This window comes from Plodia interpunctella, chromosome 28, assembly GCF_027563975.2.
Source record: "Plodia interpunctella isolate USDA-ARS_2022_Savannah chromosome 28, ilPloInte3.2, whole genome shotgun sequence".
NCBI classification, from domain to species: domain Eukaryota; kingdom Metazoa; phylum Arthropoda; class Insecta; order Lepidoptera; family Pyralidae; genus Plodia; species Plodia interpunctella.
In genome coordinates, this window is record NC_071321.1 from 2,862,642 (window position 1) to 2,889,427 (window position 26,786).

The 26,786-nt window shown below is 35.7% G+C and overlaps 1 protein-coding gene and 1 non-coding gene across 6 annotated transcripts in view; one reads left to right on the forward strand and one right to left on the reverse strand.

Annotated features, from left to right (window-relative positions):
* The first annotated feature begins 12,908 nt into the window (after nucleotides 1–12,908).
* The window catches only part of LOC128681708 (ankyrin repeat domain-containing protein 50-like), a 59,126-nt gene continuing 45,248 nt past the window's right edge, over nucleotides 12,909–26,786 (forward strand). For all 5 annotated transcript variants that reach the window (XM_053765819.1, XM_053765822.1, XM_053765821.1 and 2 more), the window contains exon 1: nucleotides 12,909–13,333. The gene's annotated coding sequence lies outside the window, so the exon portion shown is untranslated. The remainder of the gene's footprint in view (nucleotides 13,334–26,786) is intronic.
* Nucleotides 15,808–15,887, reverse strand: TRNAL-UAG (transfer RNA leucine (anticodon UAG)). The gene has a single exon. It is a non-coding gene; the product is annotated as a tRNA-Leu (tRNA).

Below are 26,786 nucleotides of genomic sequence, written 5' to 3' on the forward strand. Positions count from 1 at the left end.
ATCCCGAAATTCCCACGGGAGCCCCGGGGCGCAGCTGGTATGAAACAAATAATATGACGATATTAATGTCGAACCTATCAATGAAGGAGATACTCTTAACCATGAAATCAATCGATTGATCAATGTTTATCTTTTAATTACGATTCATGTAAAAAAAAAACAACAAAATAATCAATTTGCGTCGCGTTGGATCACAAGTAGGCCGTCATGGTGCCTCACCGTAAAATATAGGATGCAGCCATAGAATAACTATAAATTATAGAGCAACCAGTTGTCTATTTTACTATCTGATGCTCGCGCTTGCGTCAGCCCAAGAAATAATAACAATAGGGCATATTACGCAAAGCTCAGCGCAGATGGCGCTACTGGTACAACTAAGGTACACAAACATATCTCGCTAATTTTCAATATTGTTCCAGATTTACGACCAAAAATATGTTATAGTTTGAAGGAAAAAGGAAGGATTTAGTGGATTATCTTGAAAATAATAACACTATTTTAGGTTATGTTCTGCATTATTTGGTTAACTGTGGTCATAAACTGATATAAACTTGATTTTGATTGAAGATCTTACCTGTATGAAGTCCATATTTTAATAAGTCTTCACGTGTGAAGTGTTCCGAGCTTCTTTTCGACCTTATGTTTGTATGTTTACTGGCTCGAAAATTTTACAGCGTGAGGCGTATCCCATAGTTTTCGAAGTTTTTTTATGTTATGGAAAACGATTTTTCCCAATATTTCCGCACCCGAATACTACATTGTTGTATATTTTCACAAACGAATGCATACATAATGAAAGGATTAATAAAGTACTGTAAAATAAACGTTTATAACCGACATAGCAAGATGCGGCTTTTGTGATTTTGATATGATCTGATGTCTTGACAAAAATTGGGACGAATTTTCGGTAAACTCGTAAAAAAAACTTTTAAATCAACGAATGAATTAGTTTATTTCTGTAAACATGGTAAAAAAATATAAAATGAGGAAATTTTCATAAAAACATATGCTCTGCTCAGCCATTATAGTATATTGACATGCAACAGACAACGTTTAAGGTGTCACATTTGATAAAATTCACTTATCCCCACAATATTGTGGAATATTGCCTACTATTTGTAACAGATGTAGAAAAATTCCTGAATATTTCATTTCTAGACATCTGAATCTTCATAATTGGCTTATTTTATTTTGGCGTTACAGCCGCTAATGGAACCGAGAAAACTCGAGTATGAGAGAGACAAAAATCGTCATCTCTGTCCTTGCGCGCGCTCTGCCCGCAAATAAAGTTATACTCACTATACGGCCACCAATTAGTACCTACGAAGGTAGCTTATGAAACTGCCCCAGTTTTGCCCGTAAGTACCTACTTGTGGTCATTAGAGGTTGTGTAAAACTCCCTTATCTTTGATGCTCTGTTGGGTTATTACTTTCTCTGTTTTTATGTAATAGAATTATCTGAAACAATTCCCTTCACGAAACTTCCCTGAAGCGTAGATTGGTAATTCTTTTATTGTGCCTTAATATACTAGACTTTGCCCACAACTTCGCATGTGTGTAAATCCGTTTCCCGTGAGAATTTCAGGAAATCCCTTATTAGTGCTCCCCTACACCGTCCTAGGAACCTACACACCAAATTTCAGCTGTCTACGCCCACTAGTTTCGACTGTGCGTTGTCTGTCAGTCAGTCAGTAACGCAAGTGTTTTATATAATATAGATAGAGAATTAATATCACTAATAATTTATATCACTACATCGTATAAAACGAAGTCACTTGCCGCTATCTGTCCCTGTAAAACTACACAACGCATTTTGATGCAGGGTTTTTTAACACATAGTGTCCTGAGGATAGTTTGGTGCATTTTTTTTAAATTCAATTGTGTTAGATATCAGTTAATAATATAATATTTACATGCCATACCCCTGGCGGAACATTAACAGTAAGGACACACCATCTATTAATTTGTAACGTTCTATATATAGTATGTAATACGTTTCAAGTGAATAAACATTTAATTAATTGGGAATATCGGCATAAAAAGTAATATATGCTATTCCAGATTATACTCTATCAATATATTATTATTTCGTGTACAAAATATTATCGAAATCCGACCAACAGCACGATTGAATAACACTGATTCTCAAACAAATACTCGCATTTGTATATTATTAGTGGGAGACGACAAAGCCAAGCGGGTTTCCGAAGAAATCAATGTCAAAAATATCATTTTTCCTTGTTTCCAATACAAATTGTAATTAGTTTTACTATATCTGACTATAAAATAATTGATTTGTACTCTGGTAATGTCATTTAGAAAATTTTGAATATGATTCCTTCCTCGATAAAGTTGACGGATCGTGATGACAGCGAAGCCGCAGCGCTCGCAACGCTCTGAGAACCATCGGCTCCGCATAATATCAACATCTGTGATATAATATTTGAAAGATTTTCTTCATTCTTGCATTAAATTATTATTAGAACATTATTTGGAGTTCACTGGGTAATGCGTAATTGGAAAACACTTTTCGTTATTGTTTTATCGTGACTACTTATATGGATGACTCAATTGATAAAGGATTAACAGGAAAATTATCAATCGCTAACACAATCGCAATTTTAATTGTATCAAAGGTCGTTAACATACACAAAAGTTCAGTTTTCATTGTCCAATTTTCAGTTCATAAATAACAAAGGCCCTAGTGTGACGCCTTGCGGAACACCCGAACAATAAATTTGACCTTCTTAGGGTCATATTAAAATGTGGGTACTGGACGTGAACATAACCATTACTGTGTAATGTAGCCTTTGTTGTAGGTTGAAAAATACGGGTCTTTATTTCATCATGTCCGCGAGAAACCGAATTATTTTCGAATGGGCAAAATCGTCACAAGTTGGTAGTGATAGGTGTCGTAGCACTGTGCTTTATACAATCTTCATATATATATTACAAGTTGTGAAACATACTTAAGCCACCTCTGATAATAGAACGTAGGAATAACTCAGGAAATTATTTAGGAATTATTATAATCGTCCTAAAGAGATCTTATAATCTATCTCTTATCTGAAGGATGAGGACAGTGCAAACTGAAAACTAATTAATTAGGAATTGTGACGTATGCACACATGCGTAGACGTACGCAATTACAATTCCATACAAAACACGCCCCGCATTACGTATTCAGTTAATATGTAGGTGGAAATATTTCATTACTTTCTGAGTTCTCACTTGCCGATAAGAACGATTCAAATCAAGTACTTATTACTTTATTATACCACAGAACTTTGTCCAGTTGACTTCTTGATGATTAAAATCAACGTTTTCGGACAAAATTTATAAACGTATGTTTTCTGTGGGCGTATTTTTTACAGATGTAAAAGCAAAAAACGAATGTCGTTGCAATTTTATATATTTTTTGTATTTCCTTCGGATTATTATACTTAATGTATTTTTGGAAAGATATTTGTTATTTTATTTTTACCGCCATATTGCGATTTTATTTTTAACTGCACAGAAACCAGATAAAACACTAATTAATTATGCGAATTAGTAACATATCGGTATCTTCCGTTTGTCTTGTAACATTGTAACCAGTTTGTGTGTTTAAATGTTAATAAATATAGTCAGAACAGGCTAACGGACACCATTCGTGTTTGATACATGAGCGGCAACAGTATCATATATAAATAAATATAAATACATATATTAGGACAAATCACACAAATTGAGTTAGCCCCAAAGTAAGTTCGAGACTTGTGTTATGGGATACTAACTCAACGATAAACATCTAAGACCCGGGCCAATAAGAAAAAGATTATTTTCCATCATGACCCGACCGGGGATCGAACCGGGGACCTCTCGGTTCAGAGGCAAGAACTTTACCACTGCGCCACCGAGGTCGTCAAACAAACAAATAAATAAATAAGAATATCACACATCAGTATAATCACATCAGCAAATAATTTTAAAACACAAATTTAGTGTAGGTTAGCGTAACTGGCAAATAACTTCAAGCAGATTTATCTGGCTGTTAGTTTATCTGCCAGATTAAAATATGATGTCTTAAAGTGGTGTAACATGGCCGTCTTAAATTGTTAATGCACACAATAAAGTTCCATAGGTTTTAAACACATTCACTTTTCATTGTCTCGCAAGCAAAAAATATAATTTGAATTGAATTGTTACGAACAAATGTGTGAACAGTGTTGTAATCGCAAAAACTGTGGTTTTATATGATGTTGATTAGTTATTGGTGAGGTGACCATATTTCCCGCTTTGGACGGGATATTTTTTGTTTAAATTTTATTGCACATATCATGGGGGCGGACTTACTTCCGGTGAAGGAAAATATCGTGAGGAAACCTGCACACTGGCTGATTCTTATTAACTTATATGTGAAATAGGAGAGGGAATGGCAAACCACTGCATTAATAATGCCAATAACCACGACCCTCAGCCATGAGGAATACAACTATGAAGAAGTATTATATGTATTATGTGGCTCTGTCGAACCTGTAACCGATAGATCTAAAATAAGCTGTAGTAAACAAACACTCCGTAAAGAACCTAGTCCTTTTATCTCAGTTTGTATAAAACGCGTTTTTACTTAAATCTCATCAGACTCGCTACTCCCTAAAATACAGGTTTATTCCGGAGCAGAGAATCGCACAAATGTATGCAAACTTCTTTTGTTAAGTATATATCTTTGTAAAAAAATGTATTTCCTAAAAAGAAATAAATTATTATTATTAACCAATAACATAGAAATTAGTATCTCGGGCTGATATTGATCGATGTCGATATAAATTTTCTCTAGGAATATCAACATGTCTAGGAATATCATGCGTTGTTATTGTATACTTGCCTGTCAAACCTCAAGACCTAACAATGATAGGTGAGATGGTGCTAAAATTAAGACATTTTTTTATATTGACTTTTATATATCCATTGCTGAACACTCTCCGTTTGTTTCGCCTCCTGATAGATAGGCAGGATGCTCACAACTTGGATTACCAAACTGCGCACGCGTCGGACTAAAACAAAATGGCGCCACGATCTAGAGAAGTTTCAGTGCAGCAACAAACTGTCCAAGACAGAAAACTATAGAAATTAAAAAGATAATAATCTAGACATACTTATAACTATATATTTAGTATATATAGTTATAAGTTGTACCTGGACTATGTCTGTATATAGAAGATATTTACGAAAAAAAATAGAAGAGGACTATATAGAATCAATAATGTGACGAATTTACAATTCTCCATAACAAAACGTGACAAATTAACTTTAAAAAAATTAAGGTGTGGCACATTTGCACATACTTTTTTTTGTGACGTATTTACTTTGTGGCAAATGTACAACAACCCAATAATAATAATAATTACAATGGATATTCAACACTCAACGGCCTGTGGGCCGTGGGCCTATGCAATAAACTTGTATCGGAGAACCGATGGACACAAATATAGAAACGGGCATAACGCAGCCCCAAGTACAGATATTTTCCCGCGCTGTGAATCGAACCCAGGACCTCCAGATAGCGGACGGGACGTGGTGACGGACGTGTAAATACGATAAAAGCAGCTCAAAAAATTAAAACAAAAAATTGCAGGAATTTCGCAATTTGTCCCATAATGACACGAAAATATGGTTACATTTATTGCAGATATATTATAATACATAACAAAAAGTTTACGATTTTGACACATATATGTAGAGCACAATATTCCACGTCTTTTAGAAATATTTTTTTTTTTTACAAGCTTTTATTTAGTTTCGATTTGTCTCGATGATTGTTTGTTTGTCTTTAACGTTTTGTTTCAGCACGTCACTTCAGTTTCCATGACATTATTATAATGTGTATGACCTGATGGTGTAATCAGGATCGGCCCCGATGAGGGAACTCCTCAATGGTTTCCTCCAAAGACATGAATTCATGAATTCATATCTAACTAGCTGCGACCATACTAATATTATAAAGAGAAAATCATATATTTTTGTTTGTCATCAATAAATTAAAAATGTTCTGTATGGATTTTGACGAAGCTTTCAGGAGTAACATGCTACTATTTATATTACGGTTTTTCCCGAGCGAAGCCGGAACGGGACGTTAGTCAGTTATAATTAGTTATCGTAAATGCATCACTTCAAGGATTTCTAGGTCTTTTTTACGGCGTCAAAGTATTTAAATGGTCAGGTAATAAATTTAAATTAATTGACATAACTAGATCTGTAGGACCAAACAAGTTTTTTTTTTAATCCATAACATCTGTATGTTTCGCTTTGACAGCTCAACCTCTGAACCGACTTTGATGAAATTTGGTATGCATGTAGTCAAAGACCCCCGTTCAAATATAGGCTATTATTTTTTTCAAACATCAACTACCAAATGACAATAATGGAGGTTGAAAGTTTGTATGAAAATCATGTTGCATTACAATAGACGACTTAATTGGTTATCACACAAAAATATTGGTTCTAGAAATTAGTAATATAGCATCGGTAAACACATTAATCACAAAAAATGTCATACAGTAGCTCCATCCCACGAAACAGCGACTGCCTGTAAGGCTGGTGCGGCTGCGTTGGCGGCAGAGTCCGGCAAAAGGCGTAAGTATGCATCTCTGGGAGAGCCATACATATTTATGCCTTTTGCTGTAGAGACCCTGGGACCTTGGGGTGCGGATGCAAAACCCTTTACAAAGAAATTTCCGCACGCCTGGTCGATGTCTCTGGGGACCCAAGGGCTGGTCACTATTTTGGCCAACGTTTGAGTTTGGCCATACAAAGAGGAAATGTCGCCAGCCCTCTGGGAACTTTATCGCACGACGACGGCGATTTAGTGTCAATTTTTTATTTAAATTAATTTAGTGTTTATTATTTTAGTTTTAATTTTTAATTTTAACTTGTTAATAATTATGTTGTAAATACTTTTATTATGCTGTCAGTAGTAACTATTTCACGCTGACGAAGTCGCGTGTAAACAGCTATTTTAAATGCGCAAAAGGCTAATTTCAATAGCTAATTAAAATTAAAATCTACAAGCTGATCATTTAATGGGACGGAATATTATGGATTTAATTCATTGTCATTGATACACGGGTAAAGCCATCATTCTGTTGCCATCATAGCCGGATTTAGTTTTGTCCAAATCAGGCTACGGCCCTGGGCTACCACAAGAGAGGGGCCCCCATAGTATTAAATCGTTAATCAAATATGGAAAACAACTTATCCGATTTTTTTTTTAATTATGTTACAGACATTAAAAAATCATTACTCGACGGGAATCGAATCGAACTTACCGGTAACTCTTAACCAACGATCTATCGAGAACTTTATTATTAAATAGCATTTGTATAACAAAGCTATTTTCACTTCTCCGTATGTTTTTCTTAAACAGAGTTTTTTTCCATATTTTTGCGCCAATGCTAATTGAATCAAATCTTACAGCAGTGTCAATAACACAGTCGACTGTCAGCAAACACAAATGTTTTATCCTAGAGAGGTTTGCGTTCATTGGCTGTAAGGTCTCGAAGCCACAAAGGTCTACATAAAAAAGGGATGGGTGCCTGGAGGACTACAAAGCACATATCACATTATTGCGTCCAAACGTTCTGTCTTTTTTTAACACGATGCACACACGATAGAATATAGAATGTGAATGTTAATAACGTGGTACGTATTTATATGTTTCCTGGTAAACCTTCTGTCGGTTATCAAGGTTTTTTATACCTCAGTCGCTTTATAACACACCCATGGAAGATATAAATTATCATAGGATTGCGTACTGTAATCCTATTTCTAGGGGGCAAACCACGTGTTCCAACCACAAAATAAAATAGGGGCTTCCATCTCTTAGGTGTCCCCAGTGCCTCTACACTTTGAAATACGACCCCGGTAACCATACAGTGTAATTACCGTTTGATTACAAGTGGAATAATCTGATTGTTATTTAAACTAGTTTTATTAACCGTAGGATTGTTAGTGTTAGTCAATCTGTTTACAATCTGACGAATACAATAGTTAGGTACTCTGTGGTATGTGGTTCCGCCTTAGAATATGACCACTTCACATCCTCTTATGAATGGCGTATGAGGCGGCGAAGAGACACAGCTCAGGCAGCTGTTTGACAACAATAGCAATCCCAAAGAGGGTTTACGTCAAGCAGGCGGCCGGTTGTAAAACCATAGCCAAATCTTCAAAATTTTTTTGTTATGTTTTTACGAACACGCAAATATTGAGTGAGAGTAATAGAGAGTACGAATAAAACTAACAGACATACAAAACTGCTACTTAACAGTTATGATAACAAATGTTACGTTGACACATGAATTAATTACATAATGAAAGTTAAAATGAGACATAAAAAATGTGGAACAAAGAATTCATAACTAAGAGTGAGTTTCACCGTCAAATTTAACGATGATTTTAACCGGCGCGCCGCTGACGTGTAGACAAAATGGCGTACTTCGTCAAAGTTGACGGTGCAACCTACTCTAAGACAGTTATGTTGTGTTACGAATTTGCATATTTTATATAATAAAACATTAATTGTTGTGTCAAGTAATAAACAGTATAAATGAATAAAAATGAGTTTATTTAATACTAGCTTTTGCCCGCAGCTTCGCCCGCGTACATTTCCCACGGTAACATTTTATTTCCGGGATGAAATGCACCCTATGCCTTCCATTTTGAGTTTATATAATATGGTTGTTCACTACAGAAATATTTGTATTTTTGAAGTGAAAACTTCTTTAGCGGCGTTGTGCACTTTTTGTGATGGGTAAAAAAATGTTAAACTCGCGTCAGGACACAAATTCGTAAGACGTAAGAAATTCACATAAGTAAATAGTTAATATTCAAGTTTTCACTTCGGCCGGCACTGCCGGAGTGCACCCCATTTTTTTTTTGTGTTTATCGTTTTAGTGTTTATATTATGGCAAGTGACGGATCTGTCAAAGTTTGGCGACAGTTCGCCAAACTTCAGCGTTTGCCAATCTTTGGCAGATTCGGTATACATTGCTGGTTTTTCATTGCTGTAAATAAAAGCACTCATACCAACTACGCAATGTTCACGCGTGCGCGTCGACATGTTTCTGGAGTTATGGAGCTGGCTGATGTGAGCTCTACATCAGCCATGACGTGGAGAAACGACTGGCAGAAGCTGGCGCGGGAACAGAGACGGCGGCGTGCTCTTGTATTGAAGGCTAATACTCATTTTGGGTATAGGCTCACTCATAGTGCCCGAATTTTTAATGAACATTTAAAATCGTTACAAAATGCTATTAAGTTTATACTTAACATTTTATAGGCAGATGGAAATTATGTGGCGTGTGGTTTCCTAAGATAGGATCACTTCATATCCTCCTGTGGACGTCGTACGAGGCGACACAGCCTAGACAGCTGATGGGGACAATAACATTCTCAAGGAGGGTTGCCGCCAGGCAGGCGGCCGGTTGTAAAATCTCAGCCGAATCTTCAAAATTACATTACACAACCCCGAACACGATCGGGAACTTGCAGAGATGAGAAAGAGGGAATGTGTGGGAGGTGGAAATATTTAAAATAATATAAAATGTATTTTTAATTTACCGTCATGTACCTATATTATTTATCTTGTGTTTATTTGCAATTAAATACAAGTTCTTATAATAGTCTTATAGGTAAATATTTCGTCAAAAAATATATTTGTTTATTATTCTGAGTTTATACTCTGTCCGAATTTTTTAATGACAATGCTTTGATTTCTCCACCGAATAATCTAATCTAATGTGGTATTCTTAGTTAAATTTTAAAGTGAAGCCGACATCCATTTGCCCTCTATGTTAGCTGTGCTTGCAGGGTGTCACTAGTACTGTGCATGTAACCAACATATATGTATAAATTGTGACTGTGAATAAAATCTGAATCTGAATTTAAGTGATCTTTTAATACGAATGGGTGTCGATTGCACACGGGAGTTACATGTGATAGAGCCGTTCCTATGTAATGCTTTGTCTCGCTCGTAAGGGAAGAAGACGTGGGTGAATGAATTATAATAATATTGTTATGTAAGTCTCGTGGGTATGTGGTTACCGTGTGGAGCTATGAAAAAGGAGTTCTTATGAATGTGCCAAATAACACACTATTGCCGCAATCAGATTTTTATCAATTTATTGTATTAGCTACTATCGGCCAGTCCCGGCTTCGCTCGAGTAAAACCATAACAAAAAAAATAGCCTATATTACCTACTCCTGAAGGTTTCGTGCCAAATTTCATCACAATCAGCAAATTAGTTATTGAGTTTTTTTTTGTTTACAAACAAATACTAATATTTTTTCTTAATAATATTAGTATGGATAAGTTTGAAGTGTGTCACTGTCGATGTCTTTGAGTTTCTCTTAAGTAATATTATCTTTTTTTAAGAGAAAAAATAATTATTATTAAAATAATGTATGGATAAGTTTGAAGTGTGTATTCACTGTCGATACTACTACACTAGTGCTTGTTACTCGTACATCAGTGTGAATACAAAAAATGTCTTTTATTGCCGTGTAACCATGAGTTCGACAGTAAAAACGTCGCTATTTTCCACTCTCCGCTAATAATTACGCTTTTTTAATGCCAGCTCCACGCTGTCGCCGAACTCGGACACACGCCGACGCGCATGCGCGAACATTGCATAGTTAGCATGTGTGCTTTTATTTACCGCAATGAAAAACCAGCAATGTATACCGAATCCGACAAAGTTTGGTAAACTGTTTGGCGGCAATGTGGAACTGACATATTTCGTGGCCTGACGTCGATGACTCACAAATGCAAGTAGAAAGTTCGTTCAGTTACGTTTATTATCTTCATATACCTACTTATGTATATTTTAAGTCCACTTATAACCTGTTAAAAGTGGGTTGCACCGTCATTTTTAACGCGAACGGGAAAACGAAAGGTACTTACGCCAAAAATTAAAATAAACGTCAAATTTTACGGTGTAACTCACCTAAGTTCATAAGTTCACACTGTTTTTATCTACAATTCTACTTGGGTCAAATATACATTTTTTGTATGTAAGTTGATTTGTAGACATACAATATAAGGACAGGCAACGAAAAGCAACTTTGTTTTACACTGTGATATTGAATCATAATATGTAGTGACTATCATTATAACAAGGTGCCAACAAATTAAAACAACGTCAAAAACCTACTTAGAAATATTTTTAGAAACCTAATCATGTCATTGCACCTGCAACTAAGCGAATCGTTGATCACATTAATTTTACCTTATTTTGACACAGCGGAGTAAACATGTAAGCCAAGGTGATAACCATGATTTACATGTCAAAAAATGGACCTAATGTCGGTTATACACTATCTACAAATCGCCAAAGTTTTCTGTTTCGAACATTCGACATTGCTACTTTTACCTTACGGTAAATAAATGCTCCCATATAAACCACGCAATATAAGTACATTCGCGTGTACATCTGTCTGGGTTGGAAGTGTGGAGCTGGCATGAAGATGGCGAATATCAAAGAACGACAAAGAGAAATAAATAGGAATAGAGAACCTCTTTTTATTGAAATGGTTAACTTTGACAAATTACTGCCATCTAGTAATGATAAATAGAACTAACAAGAGGTATCAAACTAAACGCCATCTATTGAATTGATATTGAACTTAATATATCTTTGGATTGGATAGTTATTGATTCGGATTGCAGTCGTTAGATGGCGGTGATCAACGGACTGACATTGACAGATTAGCTTGGGGGCGTGGTATTCAGGTTGCCATATTTAAAGAAAATCTCCGAAATTAGTAGATTATTGTAAGCCAGAATATCTTGAAGATCTTAGTAATGAATTTGAAAATAACAGCTTTTGATCGTCGTCATTGCAAACATCATCTTGGTAAGTTGGTAAAGCCAAAATAAAAACCTTACTTATAAAAAATATTTTGTATCTTATCCTTACATAAGTTAATTTAAGAAGGGGAAAGATGTACGACAACTTTATGAAATATCTGATTGAAGGAAAAATCGAAGCAAGAAGAGGAAAAGGAAAGCCAAGTAGGGCATTCCTAGATGAAATAAAAGAGAAGGCAGAGGTCGTGTCGTATAGGGAGATGAAATCAATGGCTAAGGACAGAATTAGATGGAAAATTCTCCACCGACAAGAACAAAGTCCTTAAATTAATTGATGATAATAAGTTAATTATCACAAAAAAATCTCCCTCAAATTCGTTTTGGAGAGATGGATTGCTTAATTCTGTTTTAATTGTTATTTTAAACTAGCTGTCGGTACGGCTTCTCTCGACTAAAACCATGATTAATAAAATTATTCAGTAGTCACATTATTTACAACTGAAAAAGTGGTGAAAACCGTAAAAAATCGTGGTTTTTGAGTATATCGTGGTCGGATAAATAGACTGACAGACGTGACGTATTTTTAATAATTTATGTAAGGATACGAAACATTGATGAGTATTCTTTAATATATAGTTTTTAGAACAAAGTTGTTACAAAAAAATATACAGGTATTTGGTATATTTTTAGCCTATTGCAGTGCGGCTAGTTGAAAATAATTAGTAGCAGAACAAAATTCAAATTCAACAATTATATTTAATATCCGTTATTTATAAAACATACTTTAAGCTAAAATATGTTTTGTCTCTTTCTGTCAATTTCTGAAGTGCGATAGTGAGAAAACCACAGATCATTTTACATTTAACATTAATGTTCTTATACCTATGATTTTAACTTAAAGTTAAGTTGATGTTAACTTTTTTAAATCACGGGAAATCTTTTTAAAATAAGCGCTGCGTATTTTTTCCTTGAAATTTACCCCGCGTACTTAAAAAGAGGATAGTAGAAAACTGAAAAGAACAATATGGCAACACTAATTTGCACTTGTCAATGCGACCAAGCAAGCAATCAAATCAAGCAAGCAAAGCGAGCACGAGAAAGAAAGCTTCGTTTCTCGGTCGCCGCTGCTGCTGTTGTTGTTTTAATATCTGTTCATGCAAATTTATCTTATTTCTCTTCATATAGTTTTGTTTCTCATTAACCTGCTGGGTGAAACGCTTGGTGCCTATGTTTTGTTATGCTAAACACAAAAATAGACACTAACAGACACCACATCGTAAAGTGTAACATGTGATTAGAAATGTAAATATTTAATTGAAATTAAAGCACAAAATGGACGTGAAAGATTGTAATCGTGGGTGTAAAGTGTTGTGATTATTATAATTTCATTAGTTTCGTGTATTTTTGTGTAAATCCATGTGGGATTGTTGAGAAAAGTTATATTCTTTTGGAGTCGCCCTGGCTGTCCTCGCTGGCTGTTTGTAAAAAGTAAGATATTTATTCGCATGTTGTCTGCTACTAAAATGTTAAGATGGGAATGATAAATAGTCTAATTCAAGTATAATTGATCTGCGAATTATCGTAATCATAAAAAAATGCGTCCTTATGCATTGCTAATTTGTGAAATAAAAAAACTAAAGTCAATGATCAAACTCGCACCGCGCATTGCAAAACATAGGGAAATATATTGTTTTTCTTAGTATTCAAAATATACCTAACTTGTTAACTGCCAGTAGCCATCTCATTGTATGAGTCATCATGATTTTTTAGTTTGTTTTTATTGTCTGTCACTGTCAATCAGATTATATCAGAAATTGGCAAAAATATCAGGTGATCAGGTCTAACTTTAAATAATGAATGATGGTCATTTCATAGCTAATGAAATGACCATCATTCATTCTTTTAAGTTTTTGCATCCCAACTAATATTATAAATGCGTAAGTAAGTTTGTTTATTACCTCTTCACACATTATCTATTTGACTGATTGTTATGAAATTTGGTACATGGGTAGAAAATAACCTGGAATAAAACAGAGTACTTTTTATTTCAGAATTCCCACGGGAGGGATGAGTTGACTATAGCTCCTTATCTTTAATTAAGGCAAACTACTCACAGTCCTGCCACAGGGGCAATCTATGGTCTTATGAAAATGCAGTCCTGATTGTCTGTTATCCCTTAAATTAGAGTGTATGTGTGTAGCCGGTCCATCTCATATTTAATTTCCCATAGGTACATAAATATGTATCAAATATAGTTATACAAACAAAGAATCAGTGTAACACTTGGTTTGCACATTATGTTATACAAATCATCAATGTAAATTATGTATAGTTTGCGAAGATAAATTTAAAAATATATTGGTAGGTACTCACATAAAAAATTAGTACTTAGTAGTAATCACATCTACTAAAGTAGTAATGATGTGATTTTTTTTCTTTAAGTTTTTTCAAAGGTTAGTTGATAATTAATATAAAATAAAACCCAACTAATATATTGGTAATAAAACCATATATTTCATCAAATATAATGTAAAGTATATTTTTAACACAAGACAACATGTATTTAATATTTTAAAGAAAATAACAATTATTTTCTTACTGACAATAGTCATGCAGGATTGCACACAACATTTACATCTAGTACAAAATTAAACCTACAACAATATGAATATATTTGGCGATGTTCATAGTTTTTTGGACAATTCTAGAGCATTTTCTGTCCTGTAGTAAATCGTTGAGAAGTCGATTTTTGACTCATGGTCCTCTTGGGTTATCAACATCTTTTATCTATAATTTTGATATTACATTAGCGTTATAACTGACTTAATTAAAACACATGAATAATAATGTTACCTCCCAGCAAAAATGAAAGTGTGGGAGCGTATTGTTTGTTTTTCAGAAAGCTTCCTCTCAGAGATATCTGTCAGTGTAACTAACACCAACTGACAGATTAATGTTAGTGTTTTTTTTAATTCTTCATTGTTATCTAACATTGTTGCTAATTGCATCATCAGCTAGCCAAATCTGCCAGTCACACAAATTTTTTGATGAAATTTAATATGTAGTTAGACAGAGGGACAAAAATTTGCTAAATAATCTGTAATAGTTTGTCTATTACTATCAGGGCAGATCTGTTATTTAGCTGAATTATTGCAATGCTATCTGGCCCCGTGACCCAAAATTAGTCTTGACCACAAGAGCTGGAGATGACTGGCAGGAGATGATGACGTGCTGTTATGCTGTACCTAATTTTAGCAATATGTAATTTCAATAAGCACAGTCTTCAATAGACATTATGATTGCTATAAAACACAACATTATCCCGGCTCCACACTATCGCGATACTCGGACACATGCGTAATTTGTATGAGAGTTTTTATTTACCGCAATAAAAATCCAGCAATGTACACCGAATCCGCCAAATTTCCAACGCTCATTGCAGAAAAGCACAGAAAAAAAACATAAATTAATTAAATAGGAAATCTGCGAAAATAAAAGTCCCATAAATAAAACGCAGTAAGATGCATGATCTTGTTGATAAGGGGTCATTGCCATCAACATTCTTTGTGATATGATAAATTATATACTTACGTGATTACAATAACGGGTTATGTAATGTGTACTTTGTTATTTTGACACAAGGCTGCTTTTTGTAGTGTCAGTTGAATTGGCATGATTTTTTTTATACCTAACTTTTCAGCTGTACACATTAATTTAGCAGATCATTATTTTAAAGTAACATAAAAATATCCACTAAAAATTTTAACTCACCAAAAAAATTGTTTAATTATAAATGAAATTTTACAAAAGAACACAAACGTAAACAAATTTATTGTTTTCGATATCCGAACCATCACGTTTAAAACTGCTAAATTTCGGCCGCAAAAATAATTAACTATTTAATTCCATTATTAACGTCACAAAAAATGACTAACATAATAAAAAAATGACAAAAAGTGATTTGACAGCGGTGGGATTCGAACCCACGCCCTTTCGGACTGGTGCCTAAAACCAGCGCCTTAGACCGCTCGGCCACGCTGCCGATGGCGGGGTGGACGAAATTAGCATAGTGCATCGGATGTTTCCTGAACATTAATGGATGATTCATAATGTTGTACTTAATTTACCTGCGACTTCATACGCGTGAAATTTAAGTTAGAGCGGTGTATTAATGATATTTTTTATAAAGCGCTATTACGTGTACCTACCGCTGGCTTGCGTCACCAGACTCCACCTTCTTTAATGAATCATGGATTTTAGTGATGATGATGAGTAACTTGTATCATTTAAAATAATTTATTTTTATTTACATATTATACCTACATTCGATATGTCGCAGGTATTTGAAAGTAAATAAATATAATAATTATTTATTAAAATAAATTCCAATATAAAAATCTGTTTACATGAGTACCTACAGTAATTTCAAATCTTATCTACATATATTTTTATTCACTAAAATGATAAATAATCGAAATTCCTGGATTCTTGTCACATAATATAATCGAAGATTTTTCAAACTCTGCGAAATCTGCAATGCAAAATCTGTTGTAAAATCATAAAGAAAGACTTGTAAGTCTATTGGGTGCTACCTAAATATATATTCTTGCCAGCCGCTTCGACGGCGTCATCGGAAGCTGCCATCAAGTCAGCCCGAGTACATGTGTTTGGACACTCGGGACAGGCGAGGAGATGAGCCATCGATTGTGGGGAGAAGCCACAATCGCACATGTTCTGAGACTGGTCAAGCATACCCCACCTGGCCAGATTGTCTTTGCACCAACTTTGTCTTTGTAACCAGACAACCTTCTCTATCAACATATGTTCGTTTTCTCTCTTCATTAGATGTCCATTCCAAACGTAGCTCTGCGTCAAGTTGTATTAAAATGTCTGCGTAAAATTGATTTTTTTTCTGTGACGCATTGTCTGGAGTCTGAATCCATTTGCCCTACGTCTGGGCCGTGTGTGTGTGTCTGGTCAACTCCAACTCAAGGGTGCGTTTACCTTATTGGGAGTTTTATCATCTCTTGTACTTGTTGGGATCCTACTAATAAATGCGAAAGTTTGTGAGTATATATGTGTGTTTGTTACTCTTTCACGCAAAATCTACTGGATGGATTGTTATGAAATTTGGTACAGGTTATATATTATAATGGTAGGATACTTCACCGTCATACTTACCCACACTGGAATAACACATAGGATACTTTTTTATCACGAATTTCCTACGGAAGCGAAGCCCCGGGGGCAGCTAGTTCTTTATAATTGTGAACTTTTTAAAATATTCTTTCCACCAAATAAATACATATATATTTCCCAAAACAATGCCCTGTCTATCCCGTAAGGGTTATACACGTGATAATATAAAAATATATAAGTACGTGATAATATAATAATATAAAAATATATAAGTATCTGCTTTGTCCTAGAATAAGGCCGCAAGCACCGGTTACTATTGATGATTGGATGTCAAAATATCTAAAAAGAACCCCTAAAAGTAGATATGTAGAAAACATATATTTTTTTGTTCTTTTCATCCATTTTTCATCATGTAGTATATATAGTAAACGAAAAATATTACAATCTGTCATTTATTCAGCAAACGCTGAAACTGAAACAAGCCAGACAGCAAATTTCCAGAAATTATTTTCGTAAAACCAAATGCGAAGGGTTGATGGGGTACAATTTAATTCCAATAATGAAAATGTTCCGGCTATTAATATGTACCTACAACGCAAGCGGGGTGGCACTGTCGATATTTGCTGATCTAAAGAATGTAAAAACCTAGATGTGGCTTGCTTGAACTAAAAAAAATAAAATTTTAATTCACGCCTCTTTTGGCGGAAATTAGGAGAACAGCTGGATGCAGTGCCAAGCATACTGGGAAGCCGTTTCTAGGTTTCCAGCGCCCAAAAAAGGTTTAATTATAGTAAACACATTGAGTTACACTGGTATGGTTTGATGATACTAATGATGATAGTAATATCTTTACTGTGACATCCTTACATACTATAAAATGTCCTCCTGTCGCGTCTGCCTGTACTGTGAACGCGATAAACTCAAAAACTACCGATCGGACTTTTGTACGGTTTTCACCAATAAATAGTGATTCCCGAGGAAGGTATAGGAAGTGATTCCCTTCCTCGGGAATCACTATTTATTGTTACTTACTACTTTCTGTAATTTATTATGGTTTTAACCGAGCGAAGCCGAGACGGCCGCAGTTTAATTTAATTTCGCCTACGCTTCAGATCTTAATTTCCAGGAGTTGAAGAGCAATATTTCACACTAGCGGGCCATCCCGGCTTCGCTCGTGGGTATCATAATAAATTACACACCTAAATCTTCATCAGAAATCACACTATCTATTCTAAAAAGCCCGCAATCAAAATCCGTTGCGTAGTTTCAAAGATCTAAGCATACATAGGGACAGACAGCGGGAAGCGAATTTGTATACTGTGTAGTGATGGTCACATCCAGTATAACAAGATCGTTGACCTTGTTCGCGTTAGGGTGCCCGCAGACAGGTCTAGGGCTTCAACTGATAGAGGCAGTGCCAGCCGATGTGTCATTGATACGGAAATTTTTTAGTCATTACTTTGTAGGTGTTGATTATTTTTATTCAATGGAATTGGAATAAAAGGAATTGAGCGGCGGTTGAAAATACCAAAAAAAACGTCACGTGTTTGACGGACGGCCCTCTAAGTGATCACCGCTGATCCAAGGAAAATTTGAACGGGTTAATAAATGTTTTTGTTAACTATGTCACACATAATTTTTAAGTAATTTTGAAAAAAATATCTGGAATCGAGCGAGAATTTCACGCTCGACTTCGAGATTTTCATCATGCCATTTTTATTTTTATATAATGGGAACATACGTAATTGTAGGTAAATGGAAGTTGGCAATAGACTTTTAAGTATTTTTTTTTGCTATCAATAAGTGTAATTGTATGCAGTTGATGGACGGAGCACGGGCGAGAGTTGATATTATTTTGCTATGAAAAAAGAATGACTCACTTTGTAATGGTATACATAATCTGTACTGATTAATGTAATTTGTATGGATGTGTACACATACATCCATACTAATATTATAAATACTAAAGTCTGTCTATCTGTCTGTCTGTCTGTTCCGCTTTCACGGCCAAATCGCTGGACCGATTTTGATGAAATTTGGTATGCATGTAGTTAAAGAACCCATAGGCTACCTTTTTTTTCCAAAAATCGACCCCCTAATTACTACAATGGGGGTGAAAGCTTGTACGAAAATCGTCTGTTCCGCTATCGCAAATAAATTCACGCGGGCATTAGCTAGTTTTATATAATTATTCAAATACCTGAATACTGTGTATTCCATACTGAATATAAAACAAATCTGAACAGAAAAGCAACGGAGCCGCTGTAAATAGCGTAGCAATAGTTTTTCAATCGGCGCAGCGGAAAGCTATCCAACTTTGGTCCAACTGCAAAGTGGTGGTGTGGTCTACATGTACTGGCTTGATGCTGTTGTGTGTAACTTTGTATGGGTCGTGTGTTTGTTTACATTTCAACAAGCAGCGTTTCGACAAACAAAAAAAATTATAACATCTTCACAATCCGTCTACTTTTGTTTCCTTAATGATCGGTACACTTTCCTCATCAGGGGGCTTACTATCATCTCGTAATGCGATCCAGTTCTGGACCTAAACTGATCTGACTCGTAAATTCGTACCATCAACGTAGTTTTTAGTATGAATGCGATTCATTTTAGATTCCTAAATTGAACTGAGTTTGAGAAGTTGATGGTAGGCCTGCTGATATGACTTCTATGCAATGAGCTTCTATGATTGTTACTCAACAGGAAACACCGTATTTGGCGTAAGGAAGCGTCTCGATATCTACGATTGTTTGATGAATGCTCGTCTTTATTAATAGAATCACAGAGCAAAGCTGCACCGATAGTTAAATATCTCCACATTGTTTTTTCGATATTGTATTCTTCGCGGATTCCGAATTGAATTGAATCAAACAACTTTCCACGTCTCTATTGTTTGCAGTATAAACATTTACATGGGTTTTTCTATCCCTTAATCGCCTACTACGACATTCGCAGCTGTGTATAATTTTAGGAATCACACACTGCGTTCGATTAGTTATATTTGTGACAATCTATTTTGCAATCCGTATTTTTCCTTACAGGGAACTAACATAGGTCTTATGTCATTGAGATAAGATTTGTAATCTCCCTATCGTGAGAGTGGGTTATCGTTCATGTCTTTGTAGTTTTGGCGCGCAGAAGGTCAATGACCTTAATGATCGTTATTTAACCACAATACGTAAGCTGCGTTTCAGTTTCCTGAAGTTAAAGAACAATATTTCACACTAGCGGTCCGTCCCGACTTCGCTCGGGTAAAAACGTACCTTAACCTTCCTCAGGAATCACACTATCTAATGGTGAAAACCGCATGTAAATCCGTGCAGTAGTTTTTGAATAATTCCGAACAGACAGACGCGGTTGAAGACTTTGTAATATGTTTAAGAATGTACAAACTTACTAAAAGTTTTTGGATGGCCATACATATTTATAAATTTGAAATTTCGCATACATATACCTAACCTACCCAGTTACGTAGACCGGTGAAGGACATAGCTTTCATCTCGGAAAATCATTTTATCCGTGGAATAATCACGCGGTGAAGCCGAGAAACAAACCTAATCCATATCCATACTAATATTTTATATGCGAAAGTCTGTCTGTTCCGATTTTGTTGAAATTTGCTACTGTTCAAACATAGGCTATTTTATTTTCCACAAATCAACCCCCAAATGACTATAAAGGGGGTGAAAGTTTGTATGAAAAATTTGTATGTTCAGCTTTCGTTAGTGTTCAGCAGATAAATAAATTAACGCGGGCAAAGCCGCGGGCAAAAGCTAATTTAAAATAAATAACCTGGGTGTAAAGCAACTGCCAAGTTGTGAGTGAGTGTATTCCCACTGGCCTAAGCTGTCTCAATAAAGAGCAAACACCGATTTGATTGACAGTCCCTGGTGTAGCTGCTATCATATTCCGAGTTAATTTAACCCAAACTTCCAGTGCAAATATTTATATTACTAGCTGCGCCCCGGGGCTTCGCTCCCGTGGGAATCCTGTGGGAAAAACTCGGGTTAAAAGTACCCTGTGTTATTCCAGGTTATATATTCTATCCGTGTTACCAAGTTTTATAACAATCGGTCCAGTAGATTTTGCGTGAAAGAGTAACAAAAATACTCTCATATCCTCACAAACTTTCGCATTTGTAATAATTCAGTTATGAGCTTTATGAATACCAAGCTAAAACTTGCCCAAGCGTAATTCTTACGCGATGTAAAAATATAAACGTCCCCATTTGATAGGTGAAGGAGCATATTTATATAAATATAAATATATTGGGACAAATCACACAGATTGAGCTAGCCCCAAAGTAAGTTCGAAACTTGTGTTATGGAATACTAACTCAACGATACTATATTTTATAACAAATACATATATAGATAAACATCCAAGACCCGGGCCAATCAGAAAAAGATCAATTTCCATCATGACCCGACCGGGGATCGAACCCGGGACCTCTCGGTTCCGTGGCAAGAACTTTACCACTGCGCCATCGATTATATGATGATGAAAACAAATTCGTGTTACCCGAACGTCAGGTACAGAGTACAGACATCTATTTTCCAATGTGCATGGAAATGACCCACATTACATCCAGTGGTGCTCAAACTTGCACATACAGTTTTGCGGACAGCTTCCTACGTGCTCGATATCTGTATAGTGCTTGTACGTGTTTGATATAGTATCGATATCGATAAAATTGATATAAAACTATTTTCGCTTGCGTGTTTTGTTGTTGAAATGCTGTTGATTTATTTTCGATTGTTTGTTTTTTTTTTGTTTTAACATGCTTTTTGATCTTTTTATAGGCCAGCTATATTTTAAATCTTATTTTACTTTTGTAGTATCCTAATAAAGAAACGTATGTTATTGGTAAACATTGTTCTAACTAATCTCTGAGCTAACATAATGATACCAAAATAACTTTTATACATTGGCGATATTTTGTCTACATGTTCTATTCAGTTCATGATTCTGAACAACTTTTAGTATGGGAGTAACTTCGAAATCGCGAAAAAATCTATACATAATTAAATATATCTAAGTTGTGGAATATGTATGGATCAGCTGATTGTTTTTTCGCGATTTCAAGGTTGCTTCCGTATGAAAAATTGTTCAGTAGGTACTTTCAACTGAGCATGTATATAAAAGAATGCCAATGTACAAGAAATCACCCTGTATGTGTTCCATGGGAAAGTTTGATTGATTTCCTTGATATGTAAAATAATATTTAGTATGTTGGTGTCTGGCCGCAGAACGAAAATTTTACCCGTTTATATAGTTATATAACAAGAAGAGTCCTTATTTGTACCTAGCTTAGTATTATCTCCGAAATATCAAGATGTTTTTCTCATCTATCCATAAGGGAAATATAAATATCGATAACAGGATAATTCATCGATACTCCCATCCCGCACTACGTTACATAACACTCGCTAAAAGCGGCGCTTCTCATTTGTCCGAATGTCGGATACCAACGATTGTTCGAATCGAAATCGATATTTTGAAATATCTCTATTTTTAGACGTGCATCTTTGGTTGTGTGTTTTGTTTTGTATCTGGGGTACTATGTTATTGTCACACTGCTATTCTTATGATTATTATTTCGCCTCGATCAGTGTTTTTTTTGTCAACGGTTTTGTGAAATGATGCAGTATTTTAAGTTTGTCTAAACATTCTTTATTGCCAACACAGGAGATTTTAAGAGTTCAAGTCGCTTAACAAGTCTAGTGGCAGGTCCGTGTGCACCGGTCTTTATTAAGTATCTAACTTTTACTTGCGGCTCCGCCCGTTGTATTTTCCACGGGAAATATACTTGTTTCCGGAATGAAAAGTACTCTTTGTCCTTTCTCCATTCGTAAATAAAGCGTAAAGAGAGGTAACCAAACTAAAATTCATAATATAACTAAATATCCGCAAACAGTTCGCCGAACTTGACGGTTTCGGCTTACATTGCTGGTTTATCCCTTGAAGTAATGAAAAGCAATGTACGTTCATTCGCATCTAAGTTTGTCTTTATAAAATATCCGTACACGTACATGTCCATAAAATTGGTACTTAATTATAATATTTATTACTACAATATCTACATTCCAACTACTTACTTAAACACGCAATTAATTCTTTCAAACTAGAGTTCAGGCGGTCAGGACTGACAAACAGACGTACGGTCTTAAATTAGCGCGCGATAACGGATAACGTCAAAAGATTTGACAAATGTGAAGTTTCTGTCAAGAAAAGTGGACGTTAATGTCTGTCAATGTTATTTATATTGTTTTAACACTTTCGCGGACGCACTATAGCAGTCGTAACAAAACTTCTTTTGTGTCTCGTCAAGCGTCCACGAAAGTGTATAGACAGGAGTGTGTCCTTGAATTTCACTTCTCACTATCGAGTCGATTCGGATTGAGACGCAGCTAACCAATCACAGTGCGCCATTGTGACGCGACGACAACCACGCCGCAATGTGATTGGTTTGCTGCGTCTCACTGCGAATCGACTCGATAATGAGAAGTGAAATGCAAACCCACACTTGGTCCATGGTGGTGGTCCAGTGGTTAAGACGCCCTGTAAACCGATAGATCGCAAGTTCGAATCCTACTCGTTTATTGAATTTATTATTATCGAGTGTTTTATTGTTAAAAGTGGTGTCAAGAGTTTTTCGTTGACTGAATCTGATATGTTTTTTTTACGACTACCTTATCACTATTACTACAAAAAATATAAAACTACATCAAAACTGAAAGCGTACAGATAGACAGAAATAGATAAAATACTAAGTATTGATTGATCTAAGACGCGATCCAGTATTATGAGTAACTACCGCACATGTTTTCCATATGATGTGTTATGCATCTATAAATATATTCACGTTGTCAAGCGATAGTACATCTTAATTTCAATGGTGTAAGGTGCACTGTGGTCTGCAAAGATTTAGATTATAAACACAGCGGAATCGTAGTTGATGTTATGATAGCAAAAACCAACTTCATATTATAATTCACACGTATTTTTTAATGACAATGTGCATGATATTATGTTATATCCATACTGTATACTATGCGTACTAATATTATAAATGTGAAAGTGTGTTTGTCTTTCTTCCACCCAGCAGGGTCCTCTTTACTAGATTTTCTTCTCCACTTCGCATGGTTTTCGGCGTCCATGTTGTCAGACTGTCAGTCATCCTTGACGACATCAAGCCAGCCAGCTTTTGTTATGTTTGCCCCTTCTGCCAGACAGAATCGGCATGGTCAGACATTTGTTCCCTACGTAATTTGACAGTTTATGCATGACTTGATGCGCCCCGGGGAATCACTCCCGTTTCCGAATTTCTGTATAAAAAGTACCCTATGTGTTATTCCAGCCTACCATTCAACCCGTGTACCAAATTTTATGTCAATCCGTCCCGTAGATTTCGCGTGAAAAATTAACAAATACATTATAATATTAGTAGGACGTGGTATACATATATGAAACTAGGTACGTTTACCTGTAACAAGCCCGTGTATGTCTTTATAGAACCCCTCTTTGTTCACCAGCGGCTATAAAGAGAGAATCTCTGAAAGGCATTCATAATGAATGAGGAGGTGGCGCTCGATGCTGTTATGCCTCGTAAGGGTGCTCATTTCCCGCGCTTTTTGCAAGGCAACCACTCCTATTCAATTTAGTCTCATTACTTTTGCTACTAGAACGCCAACCATGAAACGTACAAATACGTAGCACTTTTTTAACCCCCGACGCAAAAAGAGGCGTGTTATAAGTTTAACGTGTCTGCCTGTGTATCTGTCTGTGTTAACGTAGCACCCAAACGGATGAACCGATTTTTGTTTAGACTTTTTTGTGTCATAGATAATTTTGTCGCGAGTGTTCTTGCCATGTTTCATCAAAATCTGTTCAGCCGTTCAAAAGTTGTAGCGAAATTAATATTGAAAGTCGGAAGTTTTTTAATTTGTCTACAAAATTAACTTGTTCCATATCATGTACGCATCGTGTAAAAAAAAGAGTGTACGTAACTCACGCAATGACGTGTTACGTGTTTCACGGTAGCCCCCCAGGTTATAAAAGTACTCACAAGTTTTGACTGTCATTATACCAATTATTACGGTTTATATAAATAGTCCCTCACGCTGACGGAATTAAATTTAGGTTAATGTAAGTAGCAAGATCTAGTCAGTAACGTCCCACCAAAAATAATGATTTACAGGTGCCAATAAGTTTGAATCTATTGCAAATTTTGAAAGAAAAAGGTAATCCTATAAACCTAGCCTGTTATTGTGTGAATAACATACAAAGAAATCACTAAGATCGGTTAATATTTAGGGGTAGAAAAACGTTTTCTTTTTTGTACGGACGTGTGGCTGGTATATATACGTTCATCTCATCCTCTATTTTCGAACGACGCGATTGCGTGAACATTGCGTAGTTTGTACGAGTTCTTTTATTTACCGCAATGAAAAACCAGCAATGTATGACGAATCCGTCAAAGTTCCGCGAACTTTCCCGCGATAGTGTGGAGCATAGAAAGTGATCTCCAACATCGTATCCGTATCTCAATACGGTCAGCTTAGCATTATGGTTAATTGTGTCAAATAGTTGTAGAAATGTCCGGGAAGCAGTCGGCGCTAATCTCACGTTATATTTAGACTGGGTCGTAATCTTTTAAACCTTTCTGAGTTCTGAGCTGGTGTAGGCGGCTTAAGGCATAGGGCTGGCAATCTTACTACTTATTAATGGAGTAAATAGGGCTTAGTGTTAATTAATTAATAAATACTAGGACAAATCACACAGATTGAGCTAGCCCTAAAGTAAGTTCTAGACTTGTGTTATGAGATACTAACTCAACGATACTATATTTCATAACAAATACATATATAGATAAACATCCAAGACCCGGGCCAATCAGAAAAAGATCATTTTCCATCATGACCCGATCGGGGATCGAACTCGGGACCTCTCGGTCCAGTGGCAAGAACTTTACCACTGCGCCAGCGAGGTCGTCAAAGTGTGGAGAGTAAATTCGCAGTGAGACGCAACTAACCAATCACGTTACGGTGTGGTTGTCGTCGTGTCGCAATTCTGCATTGTGATTGGTTAGCCGCGTCGTAATAAGCGTGTAATTTATAAATAAATAAAACGCTATACAAATATACTTTATCTTACATGGCGACACTGCCAGAACGGGACGCGTACTCTACCGCGAATCTTCAACTGCAAAGATTGTGATAAAATTTTGTTTTTTTTTATTTGTTTATCATAGAATCAACAGCTATTTTAAAATTTATCTAATCTGTTTTCTTATGTTACTGCCAATTACAGATTCTTATTCTGTACGTTTTCCATATATAACACTTAGAACAAGAAACTAAATAATAATGACAAGAACGTGTGGACTATTGAATGTATGGTGTGTATGTTATTATATTATATTATGTAGTGTTGTGTATCTCCATCAATTAAAGTTATTTATCGCGTAAAATGGAATTTATAAGTTCTGTCTGTGATAGTTGTGCTTCTAACTTCTCTTCTTTAATAAACAAATTATTCAAAACAAACAGCCATAACTAAGTGACGTCAACTGTTTGGACAACCCTGTGCTGTACGCCAGCTGAGACCAACCTTGCACTTTCCAAAGGTAGGCGTAAACGACCTTTGTTCAGGCCCACTGTTGATAAATTGGACAGTTTGGACTCGGCCCACGCATTGCCCAAACACCGGCTGCGGTCACCCTATTTCACAATTTATCCTTTTTTAACCCCCGACGTAAAAAGAGGGGTGTTTAAGTTAACCTGTCTGTCTGTGTATCTGT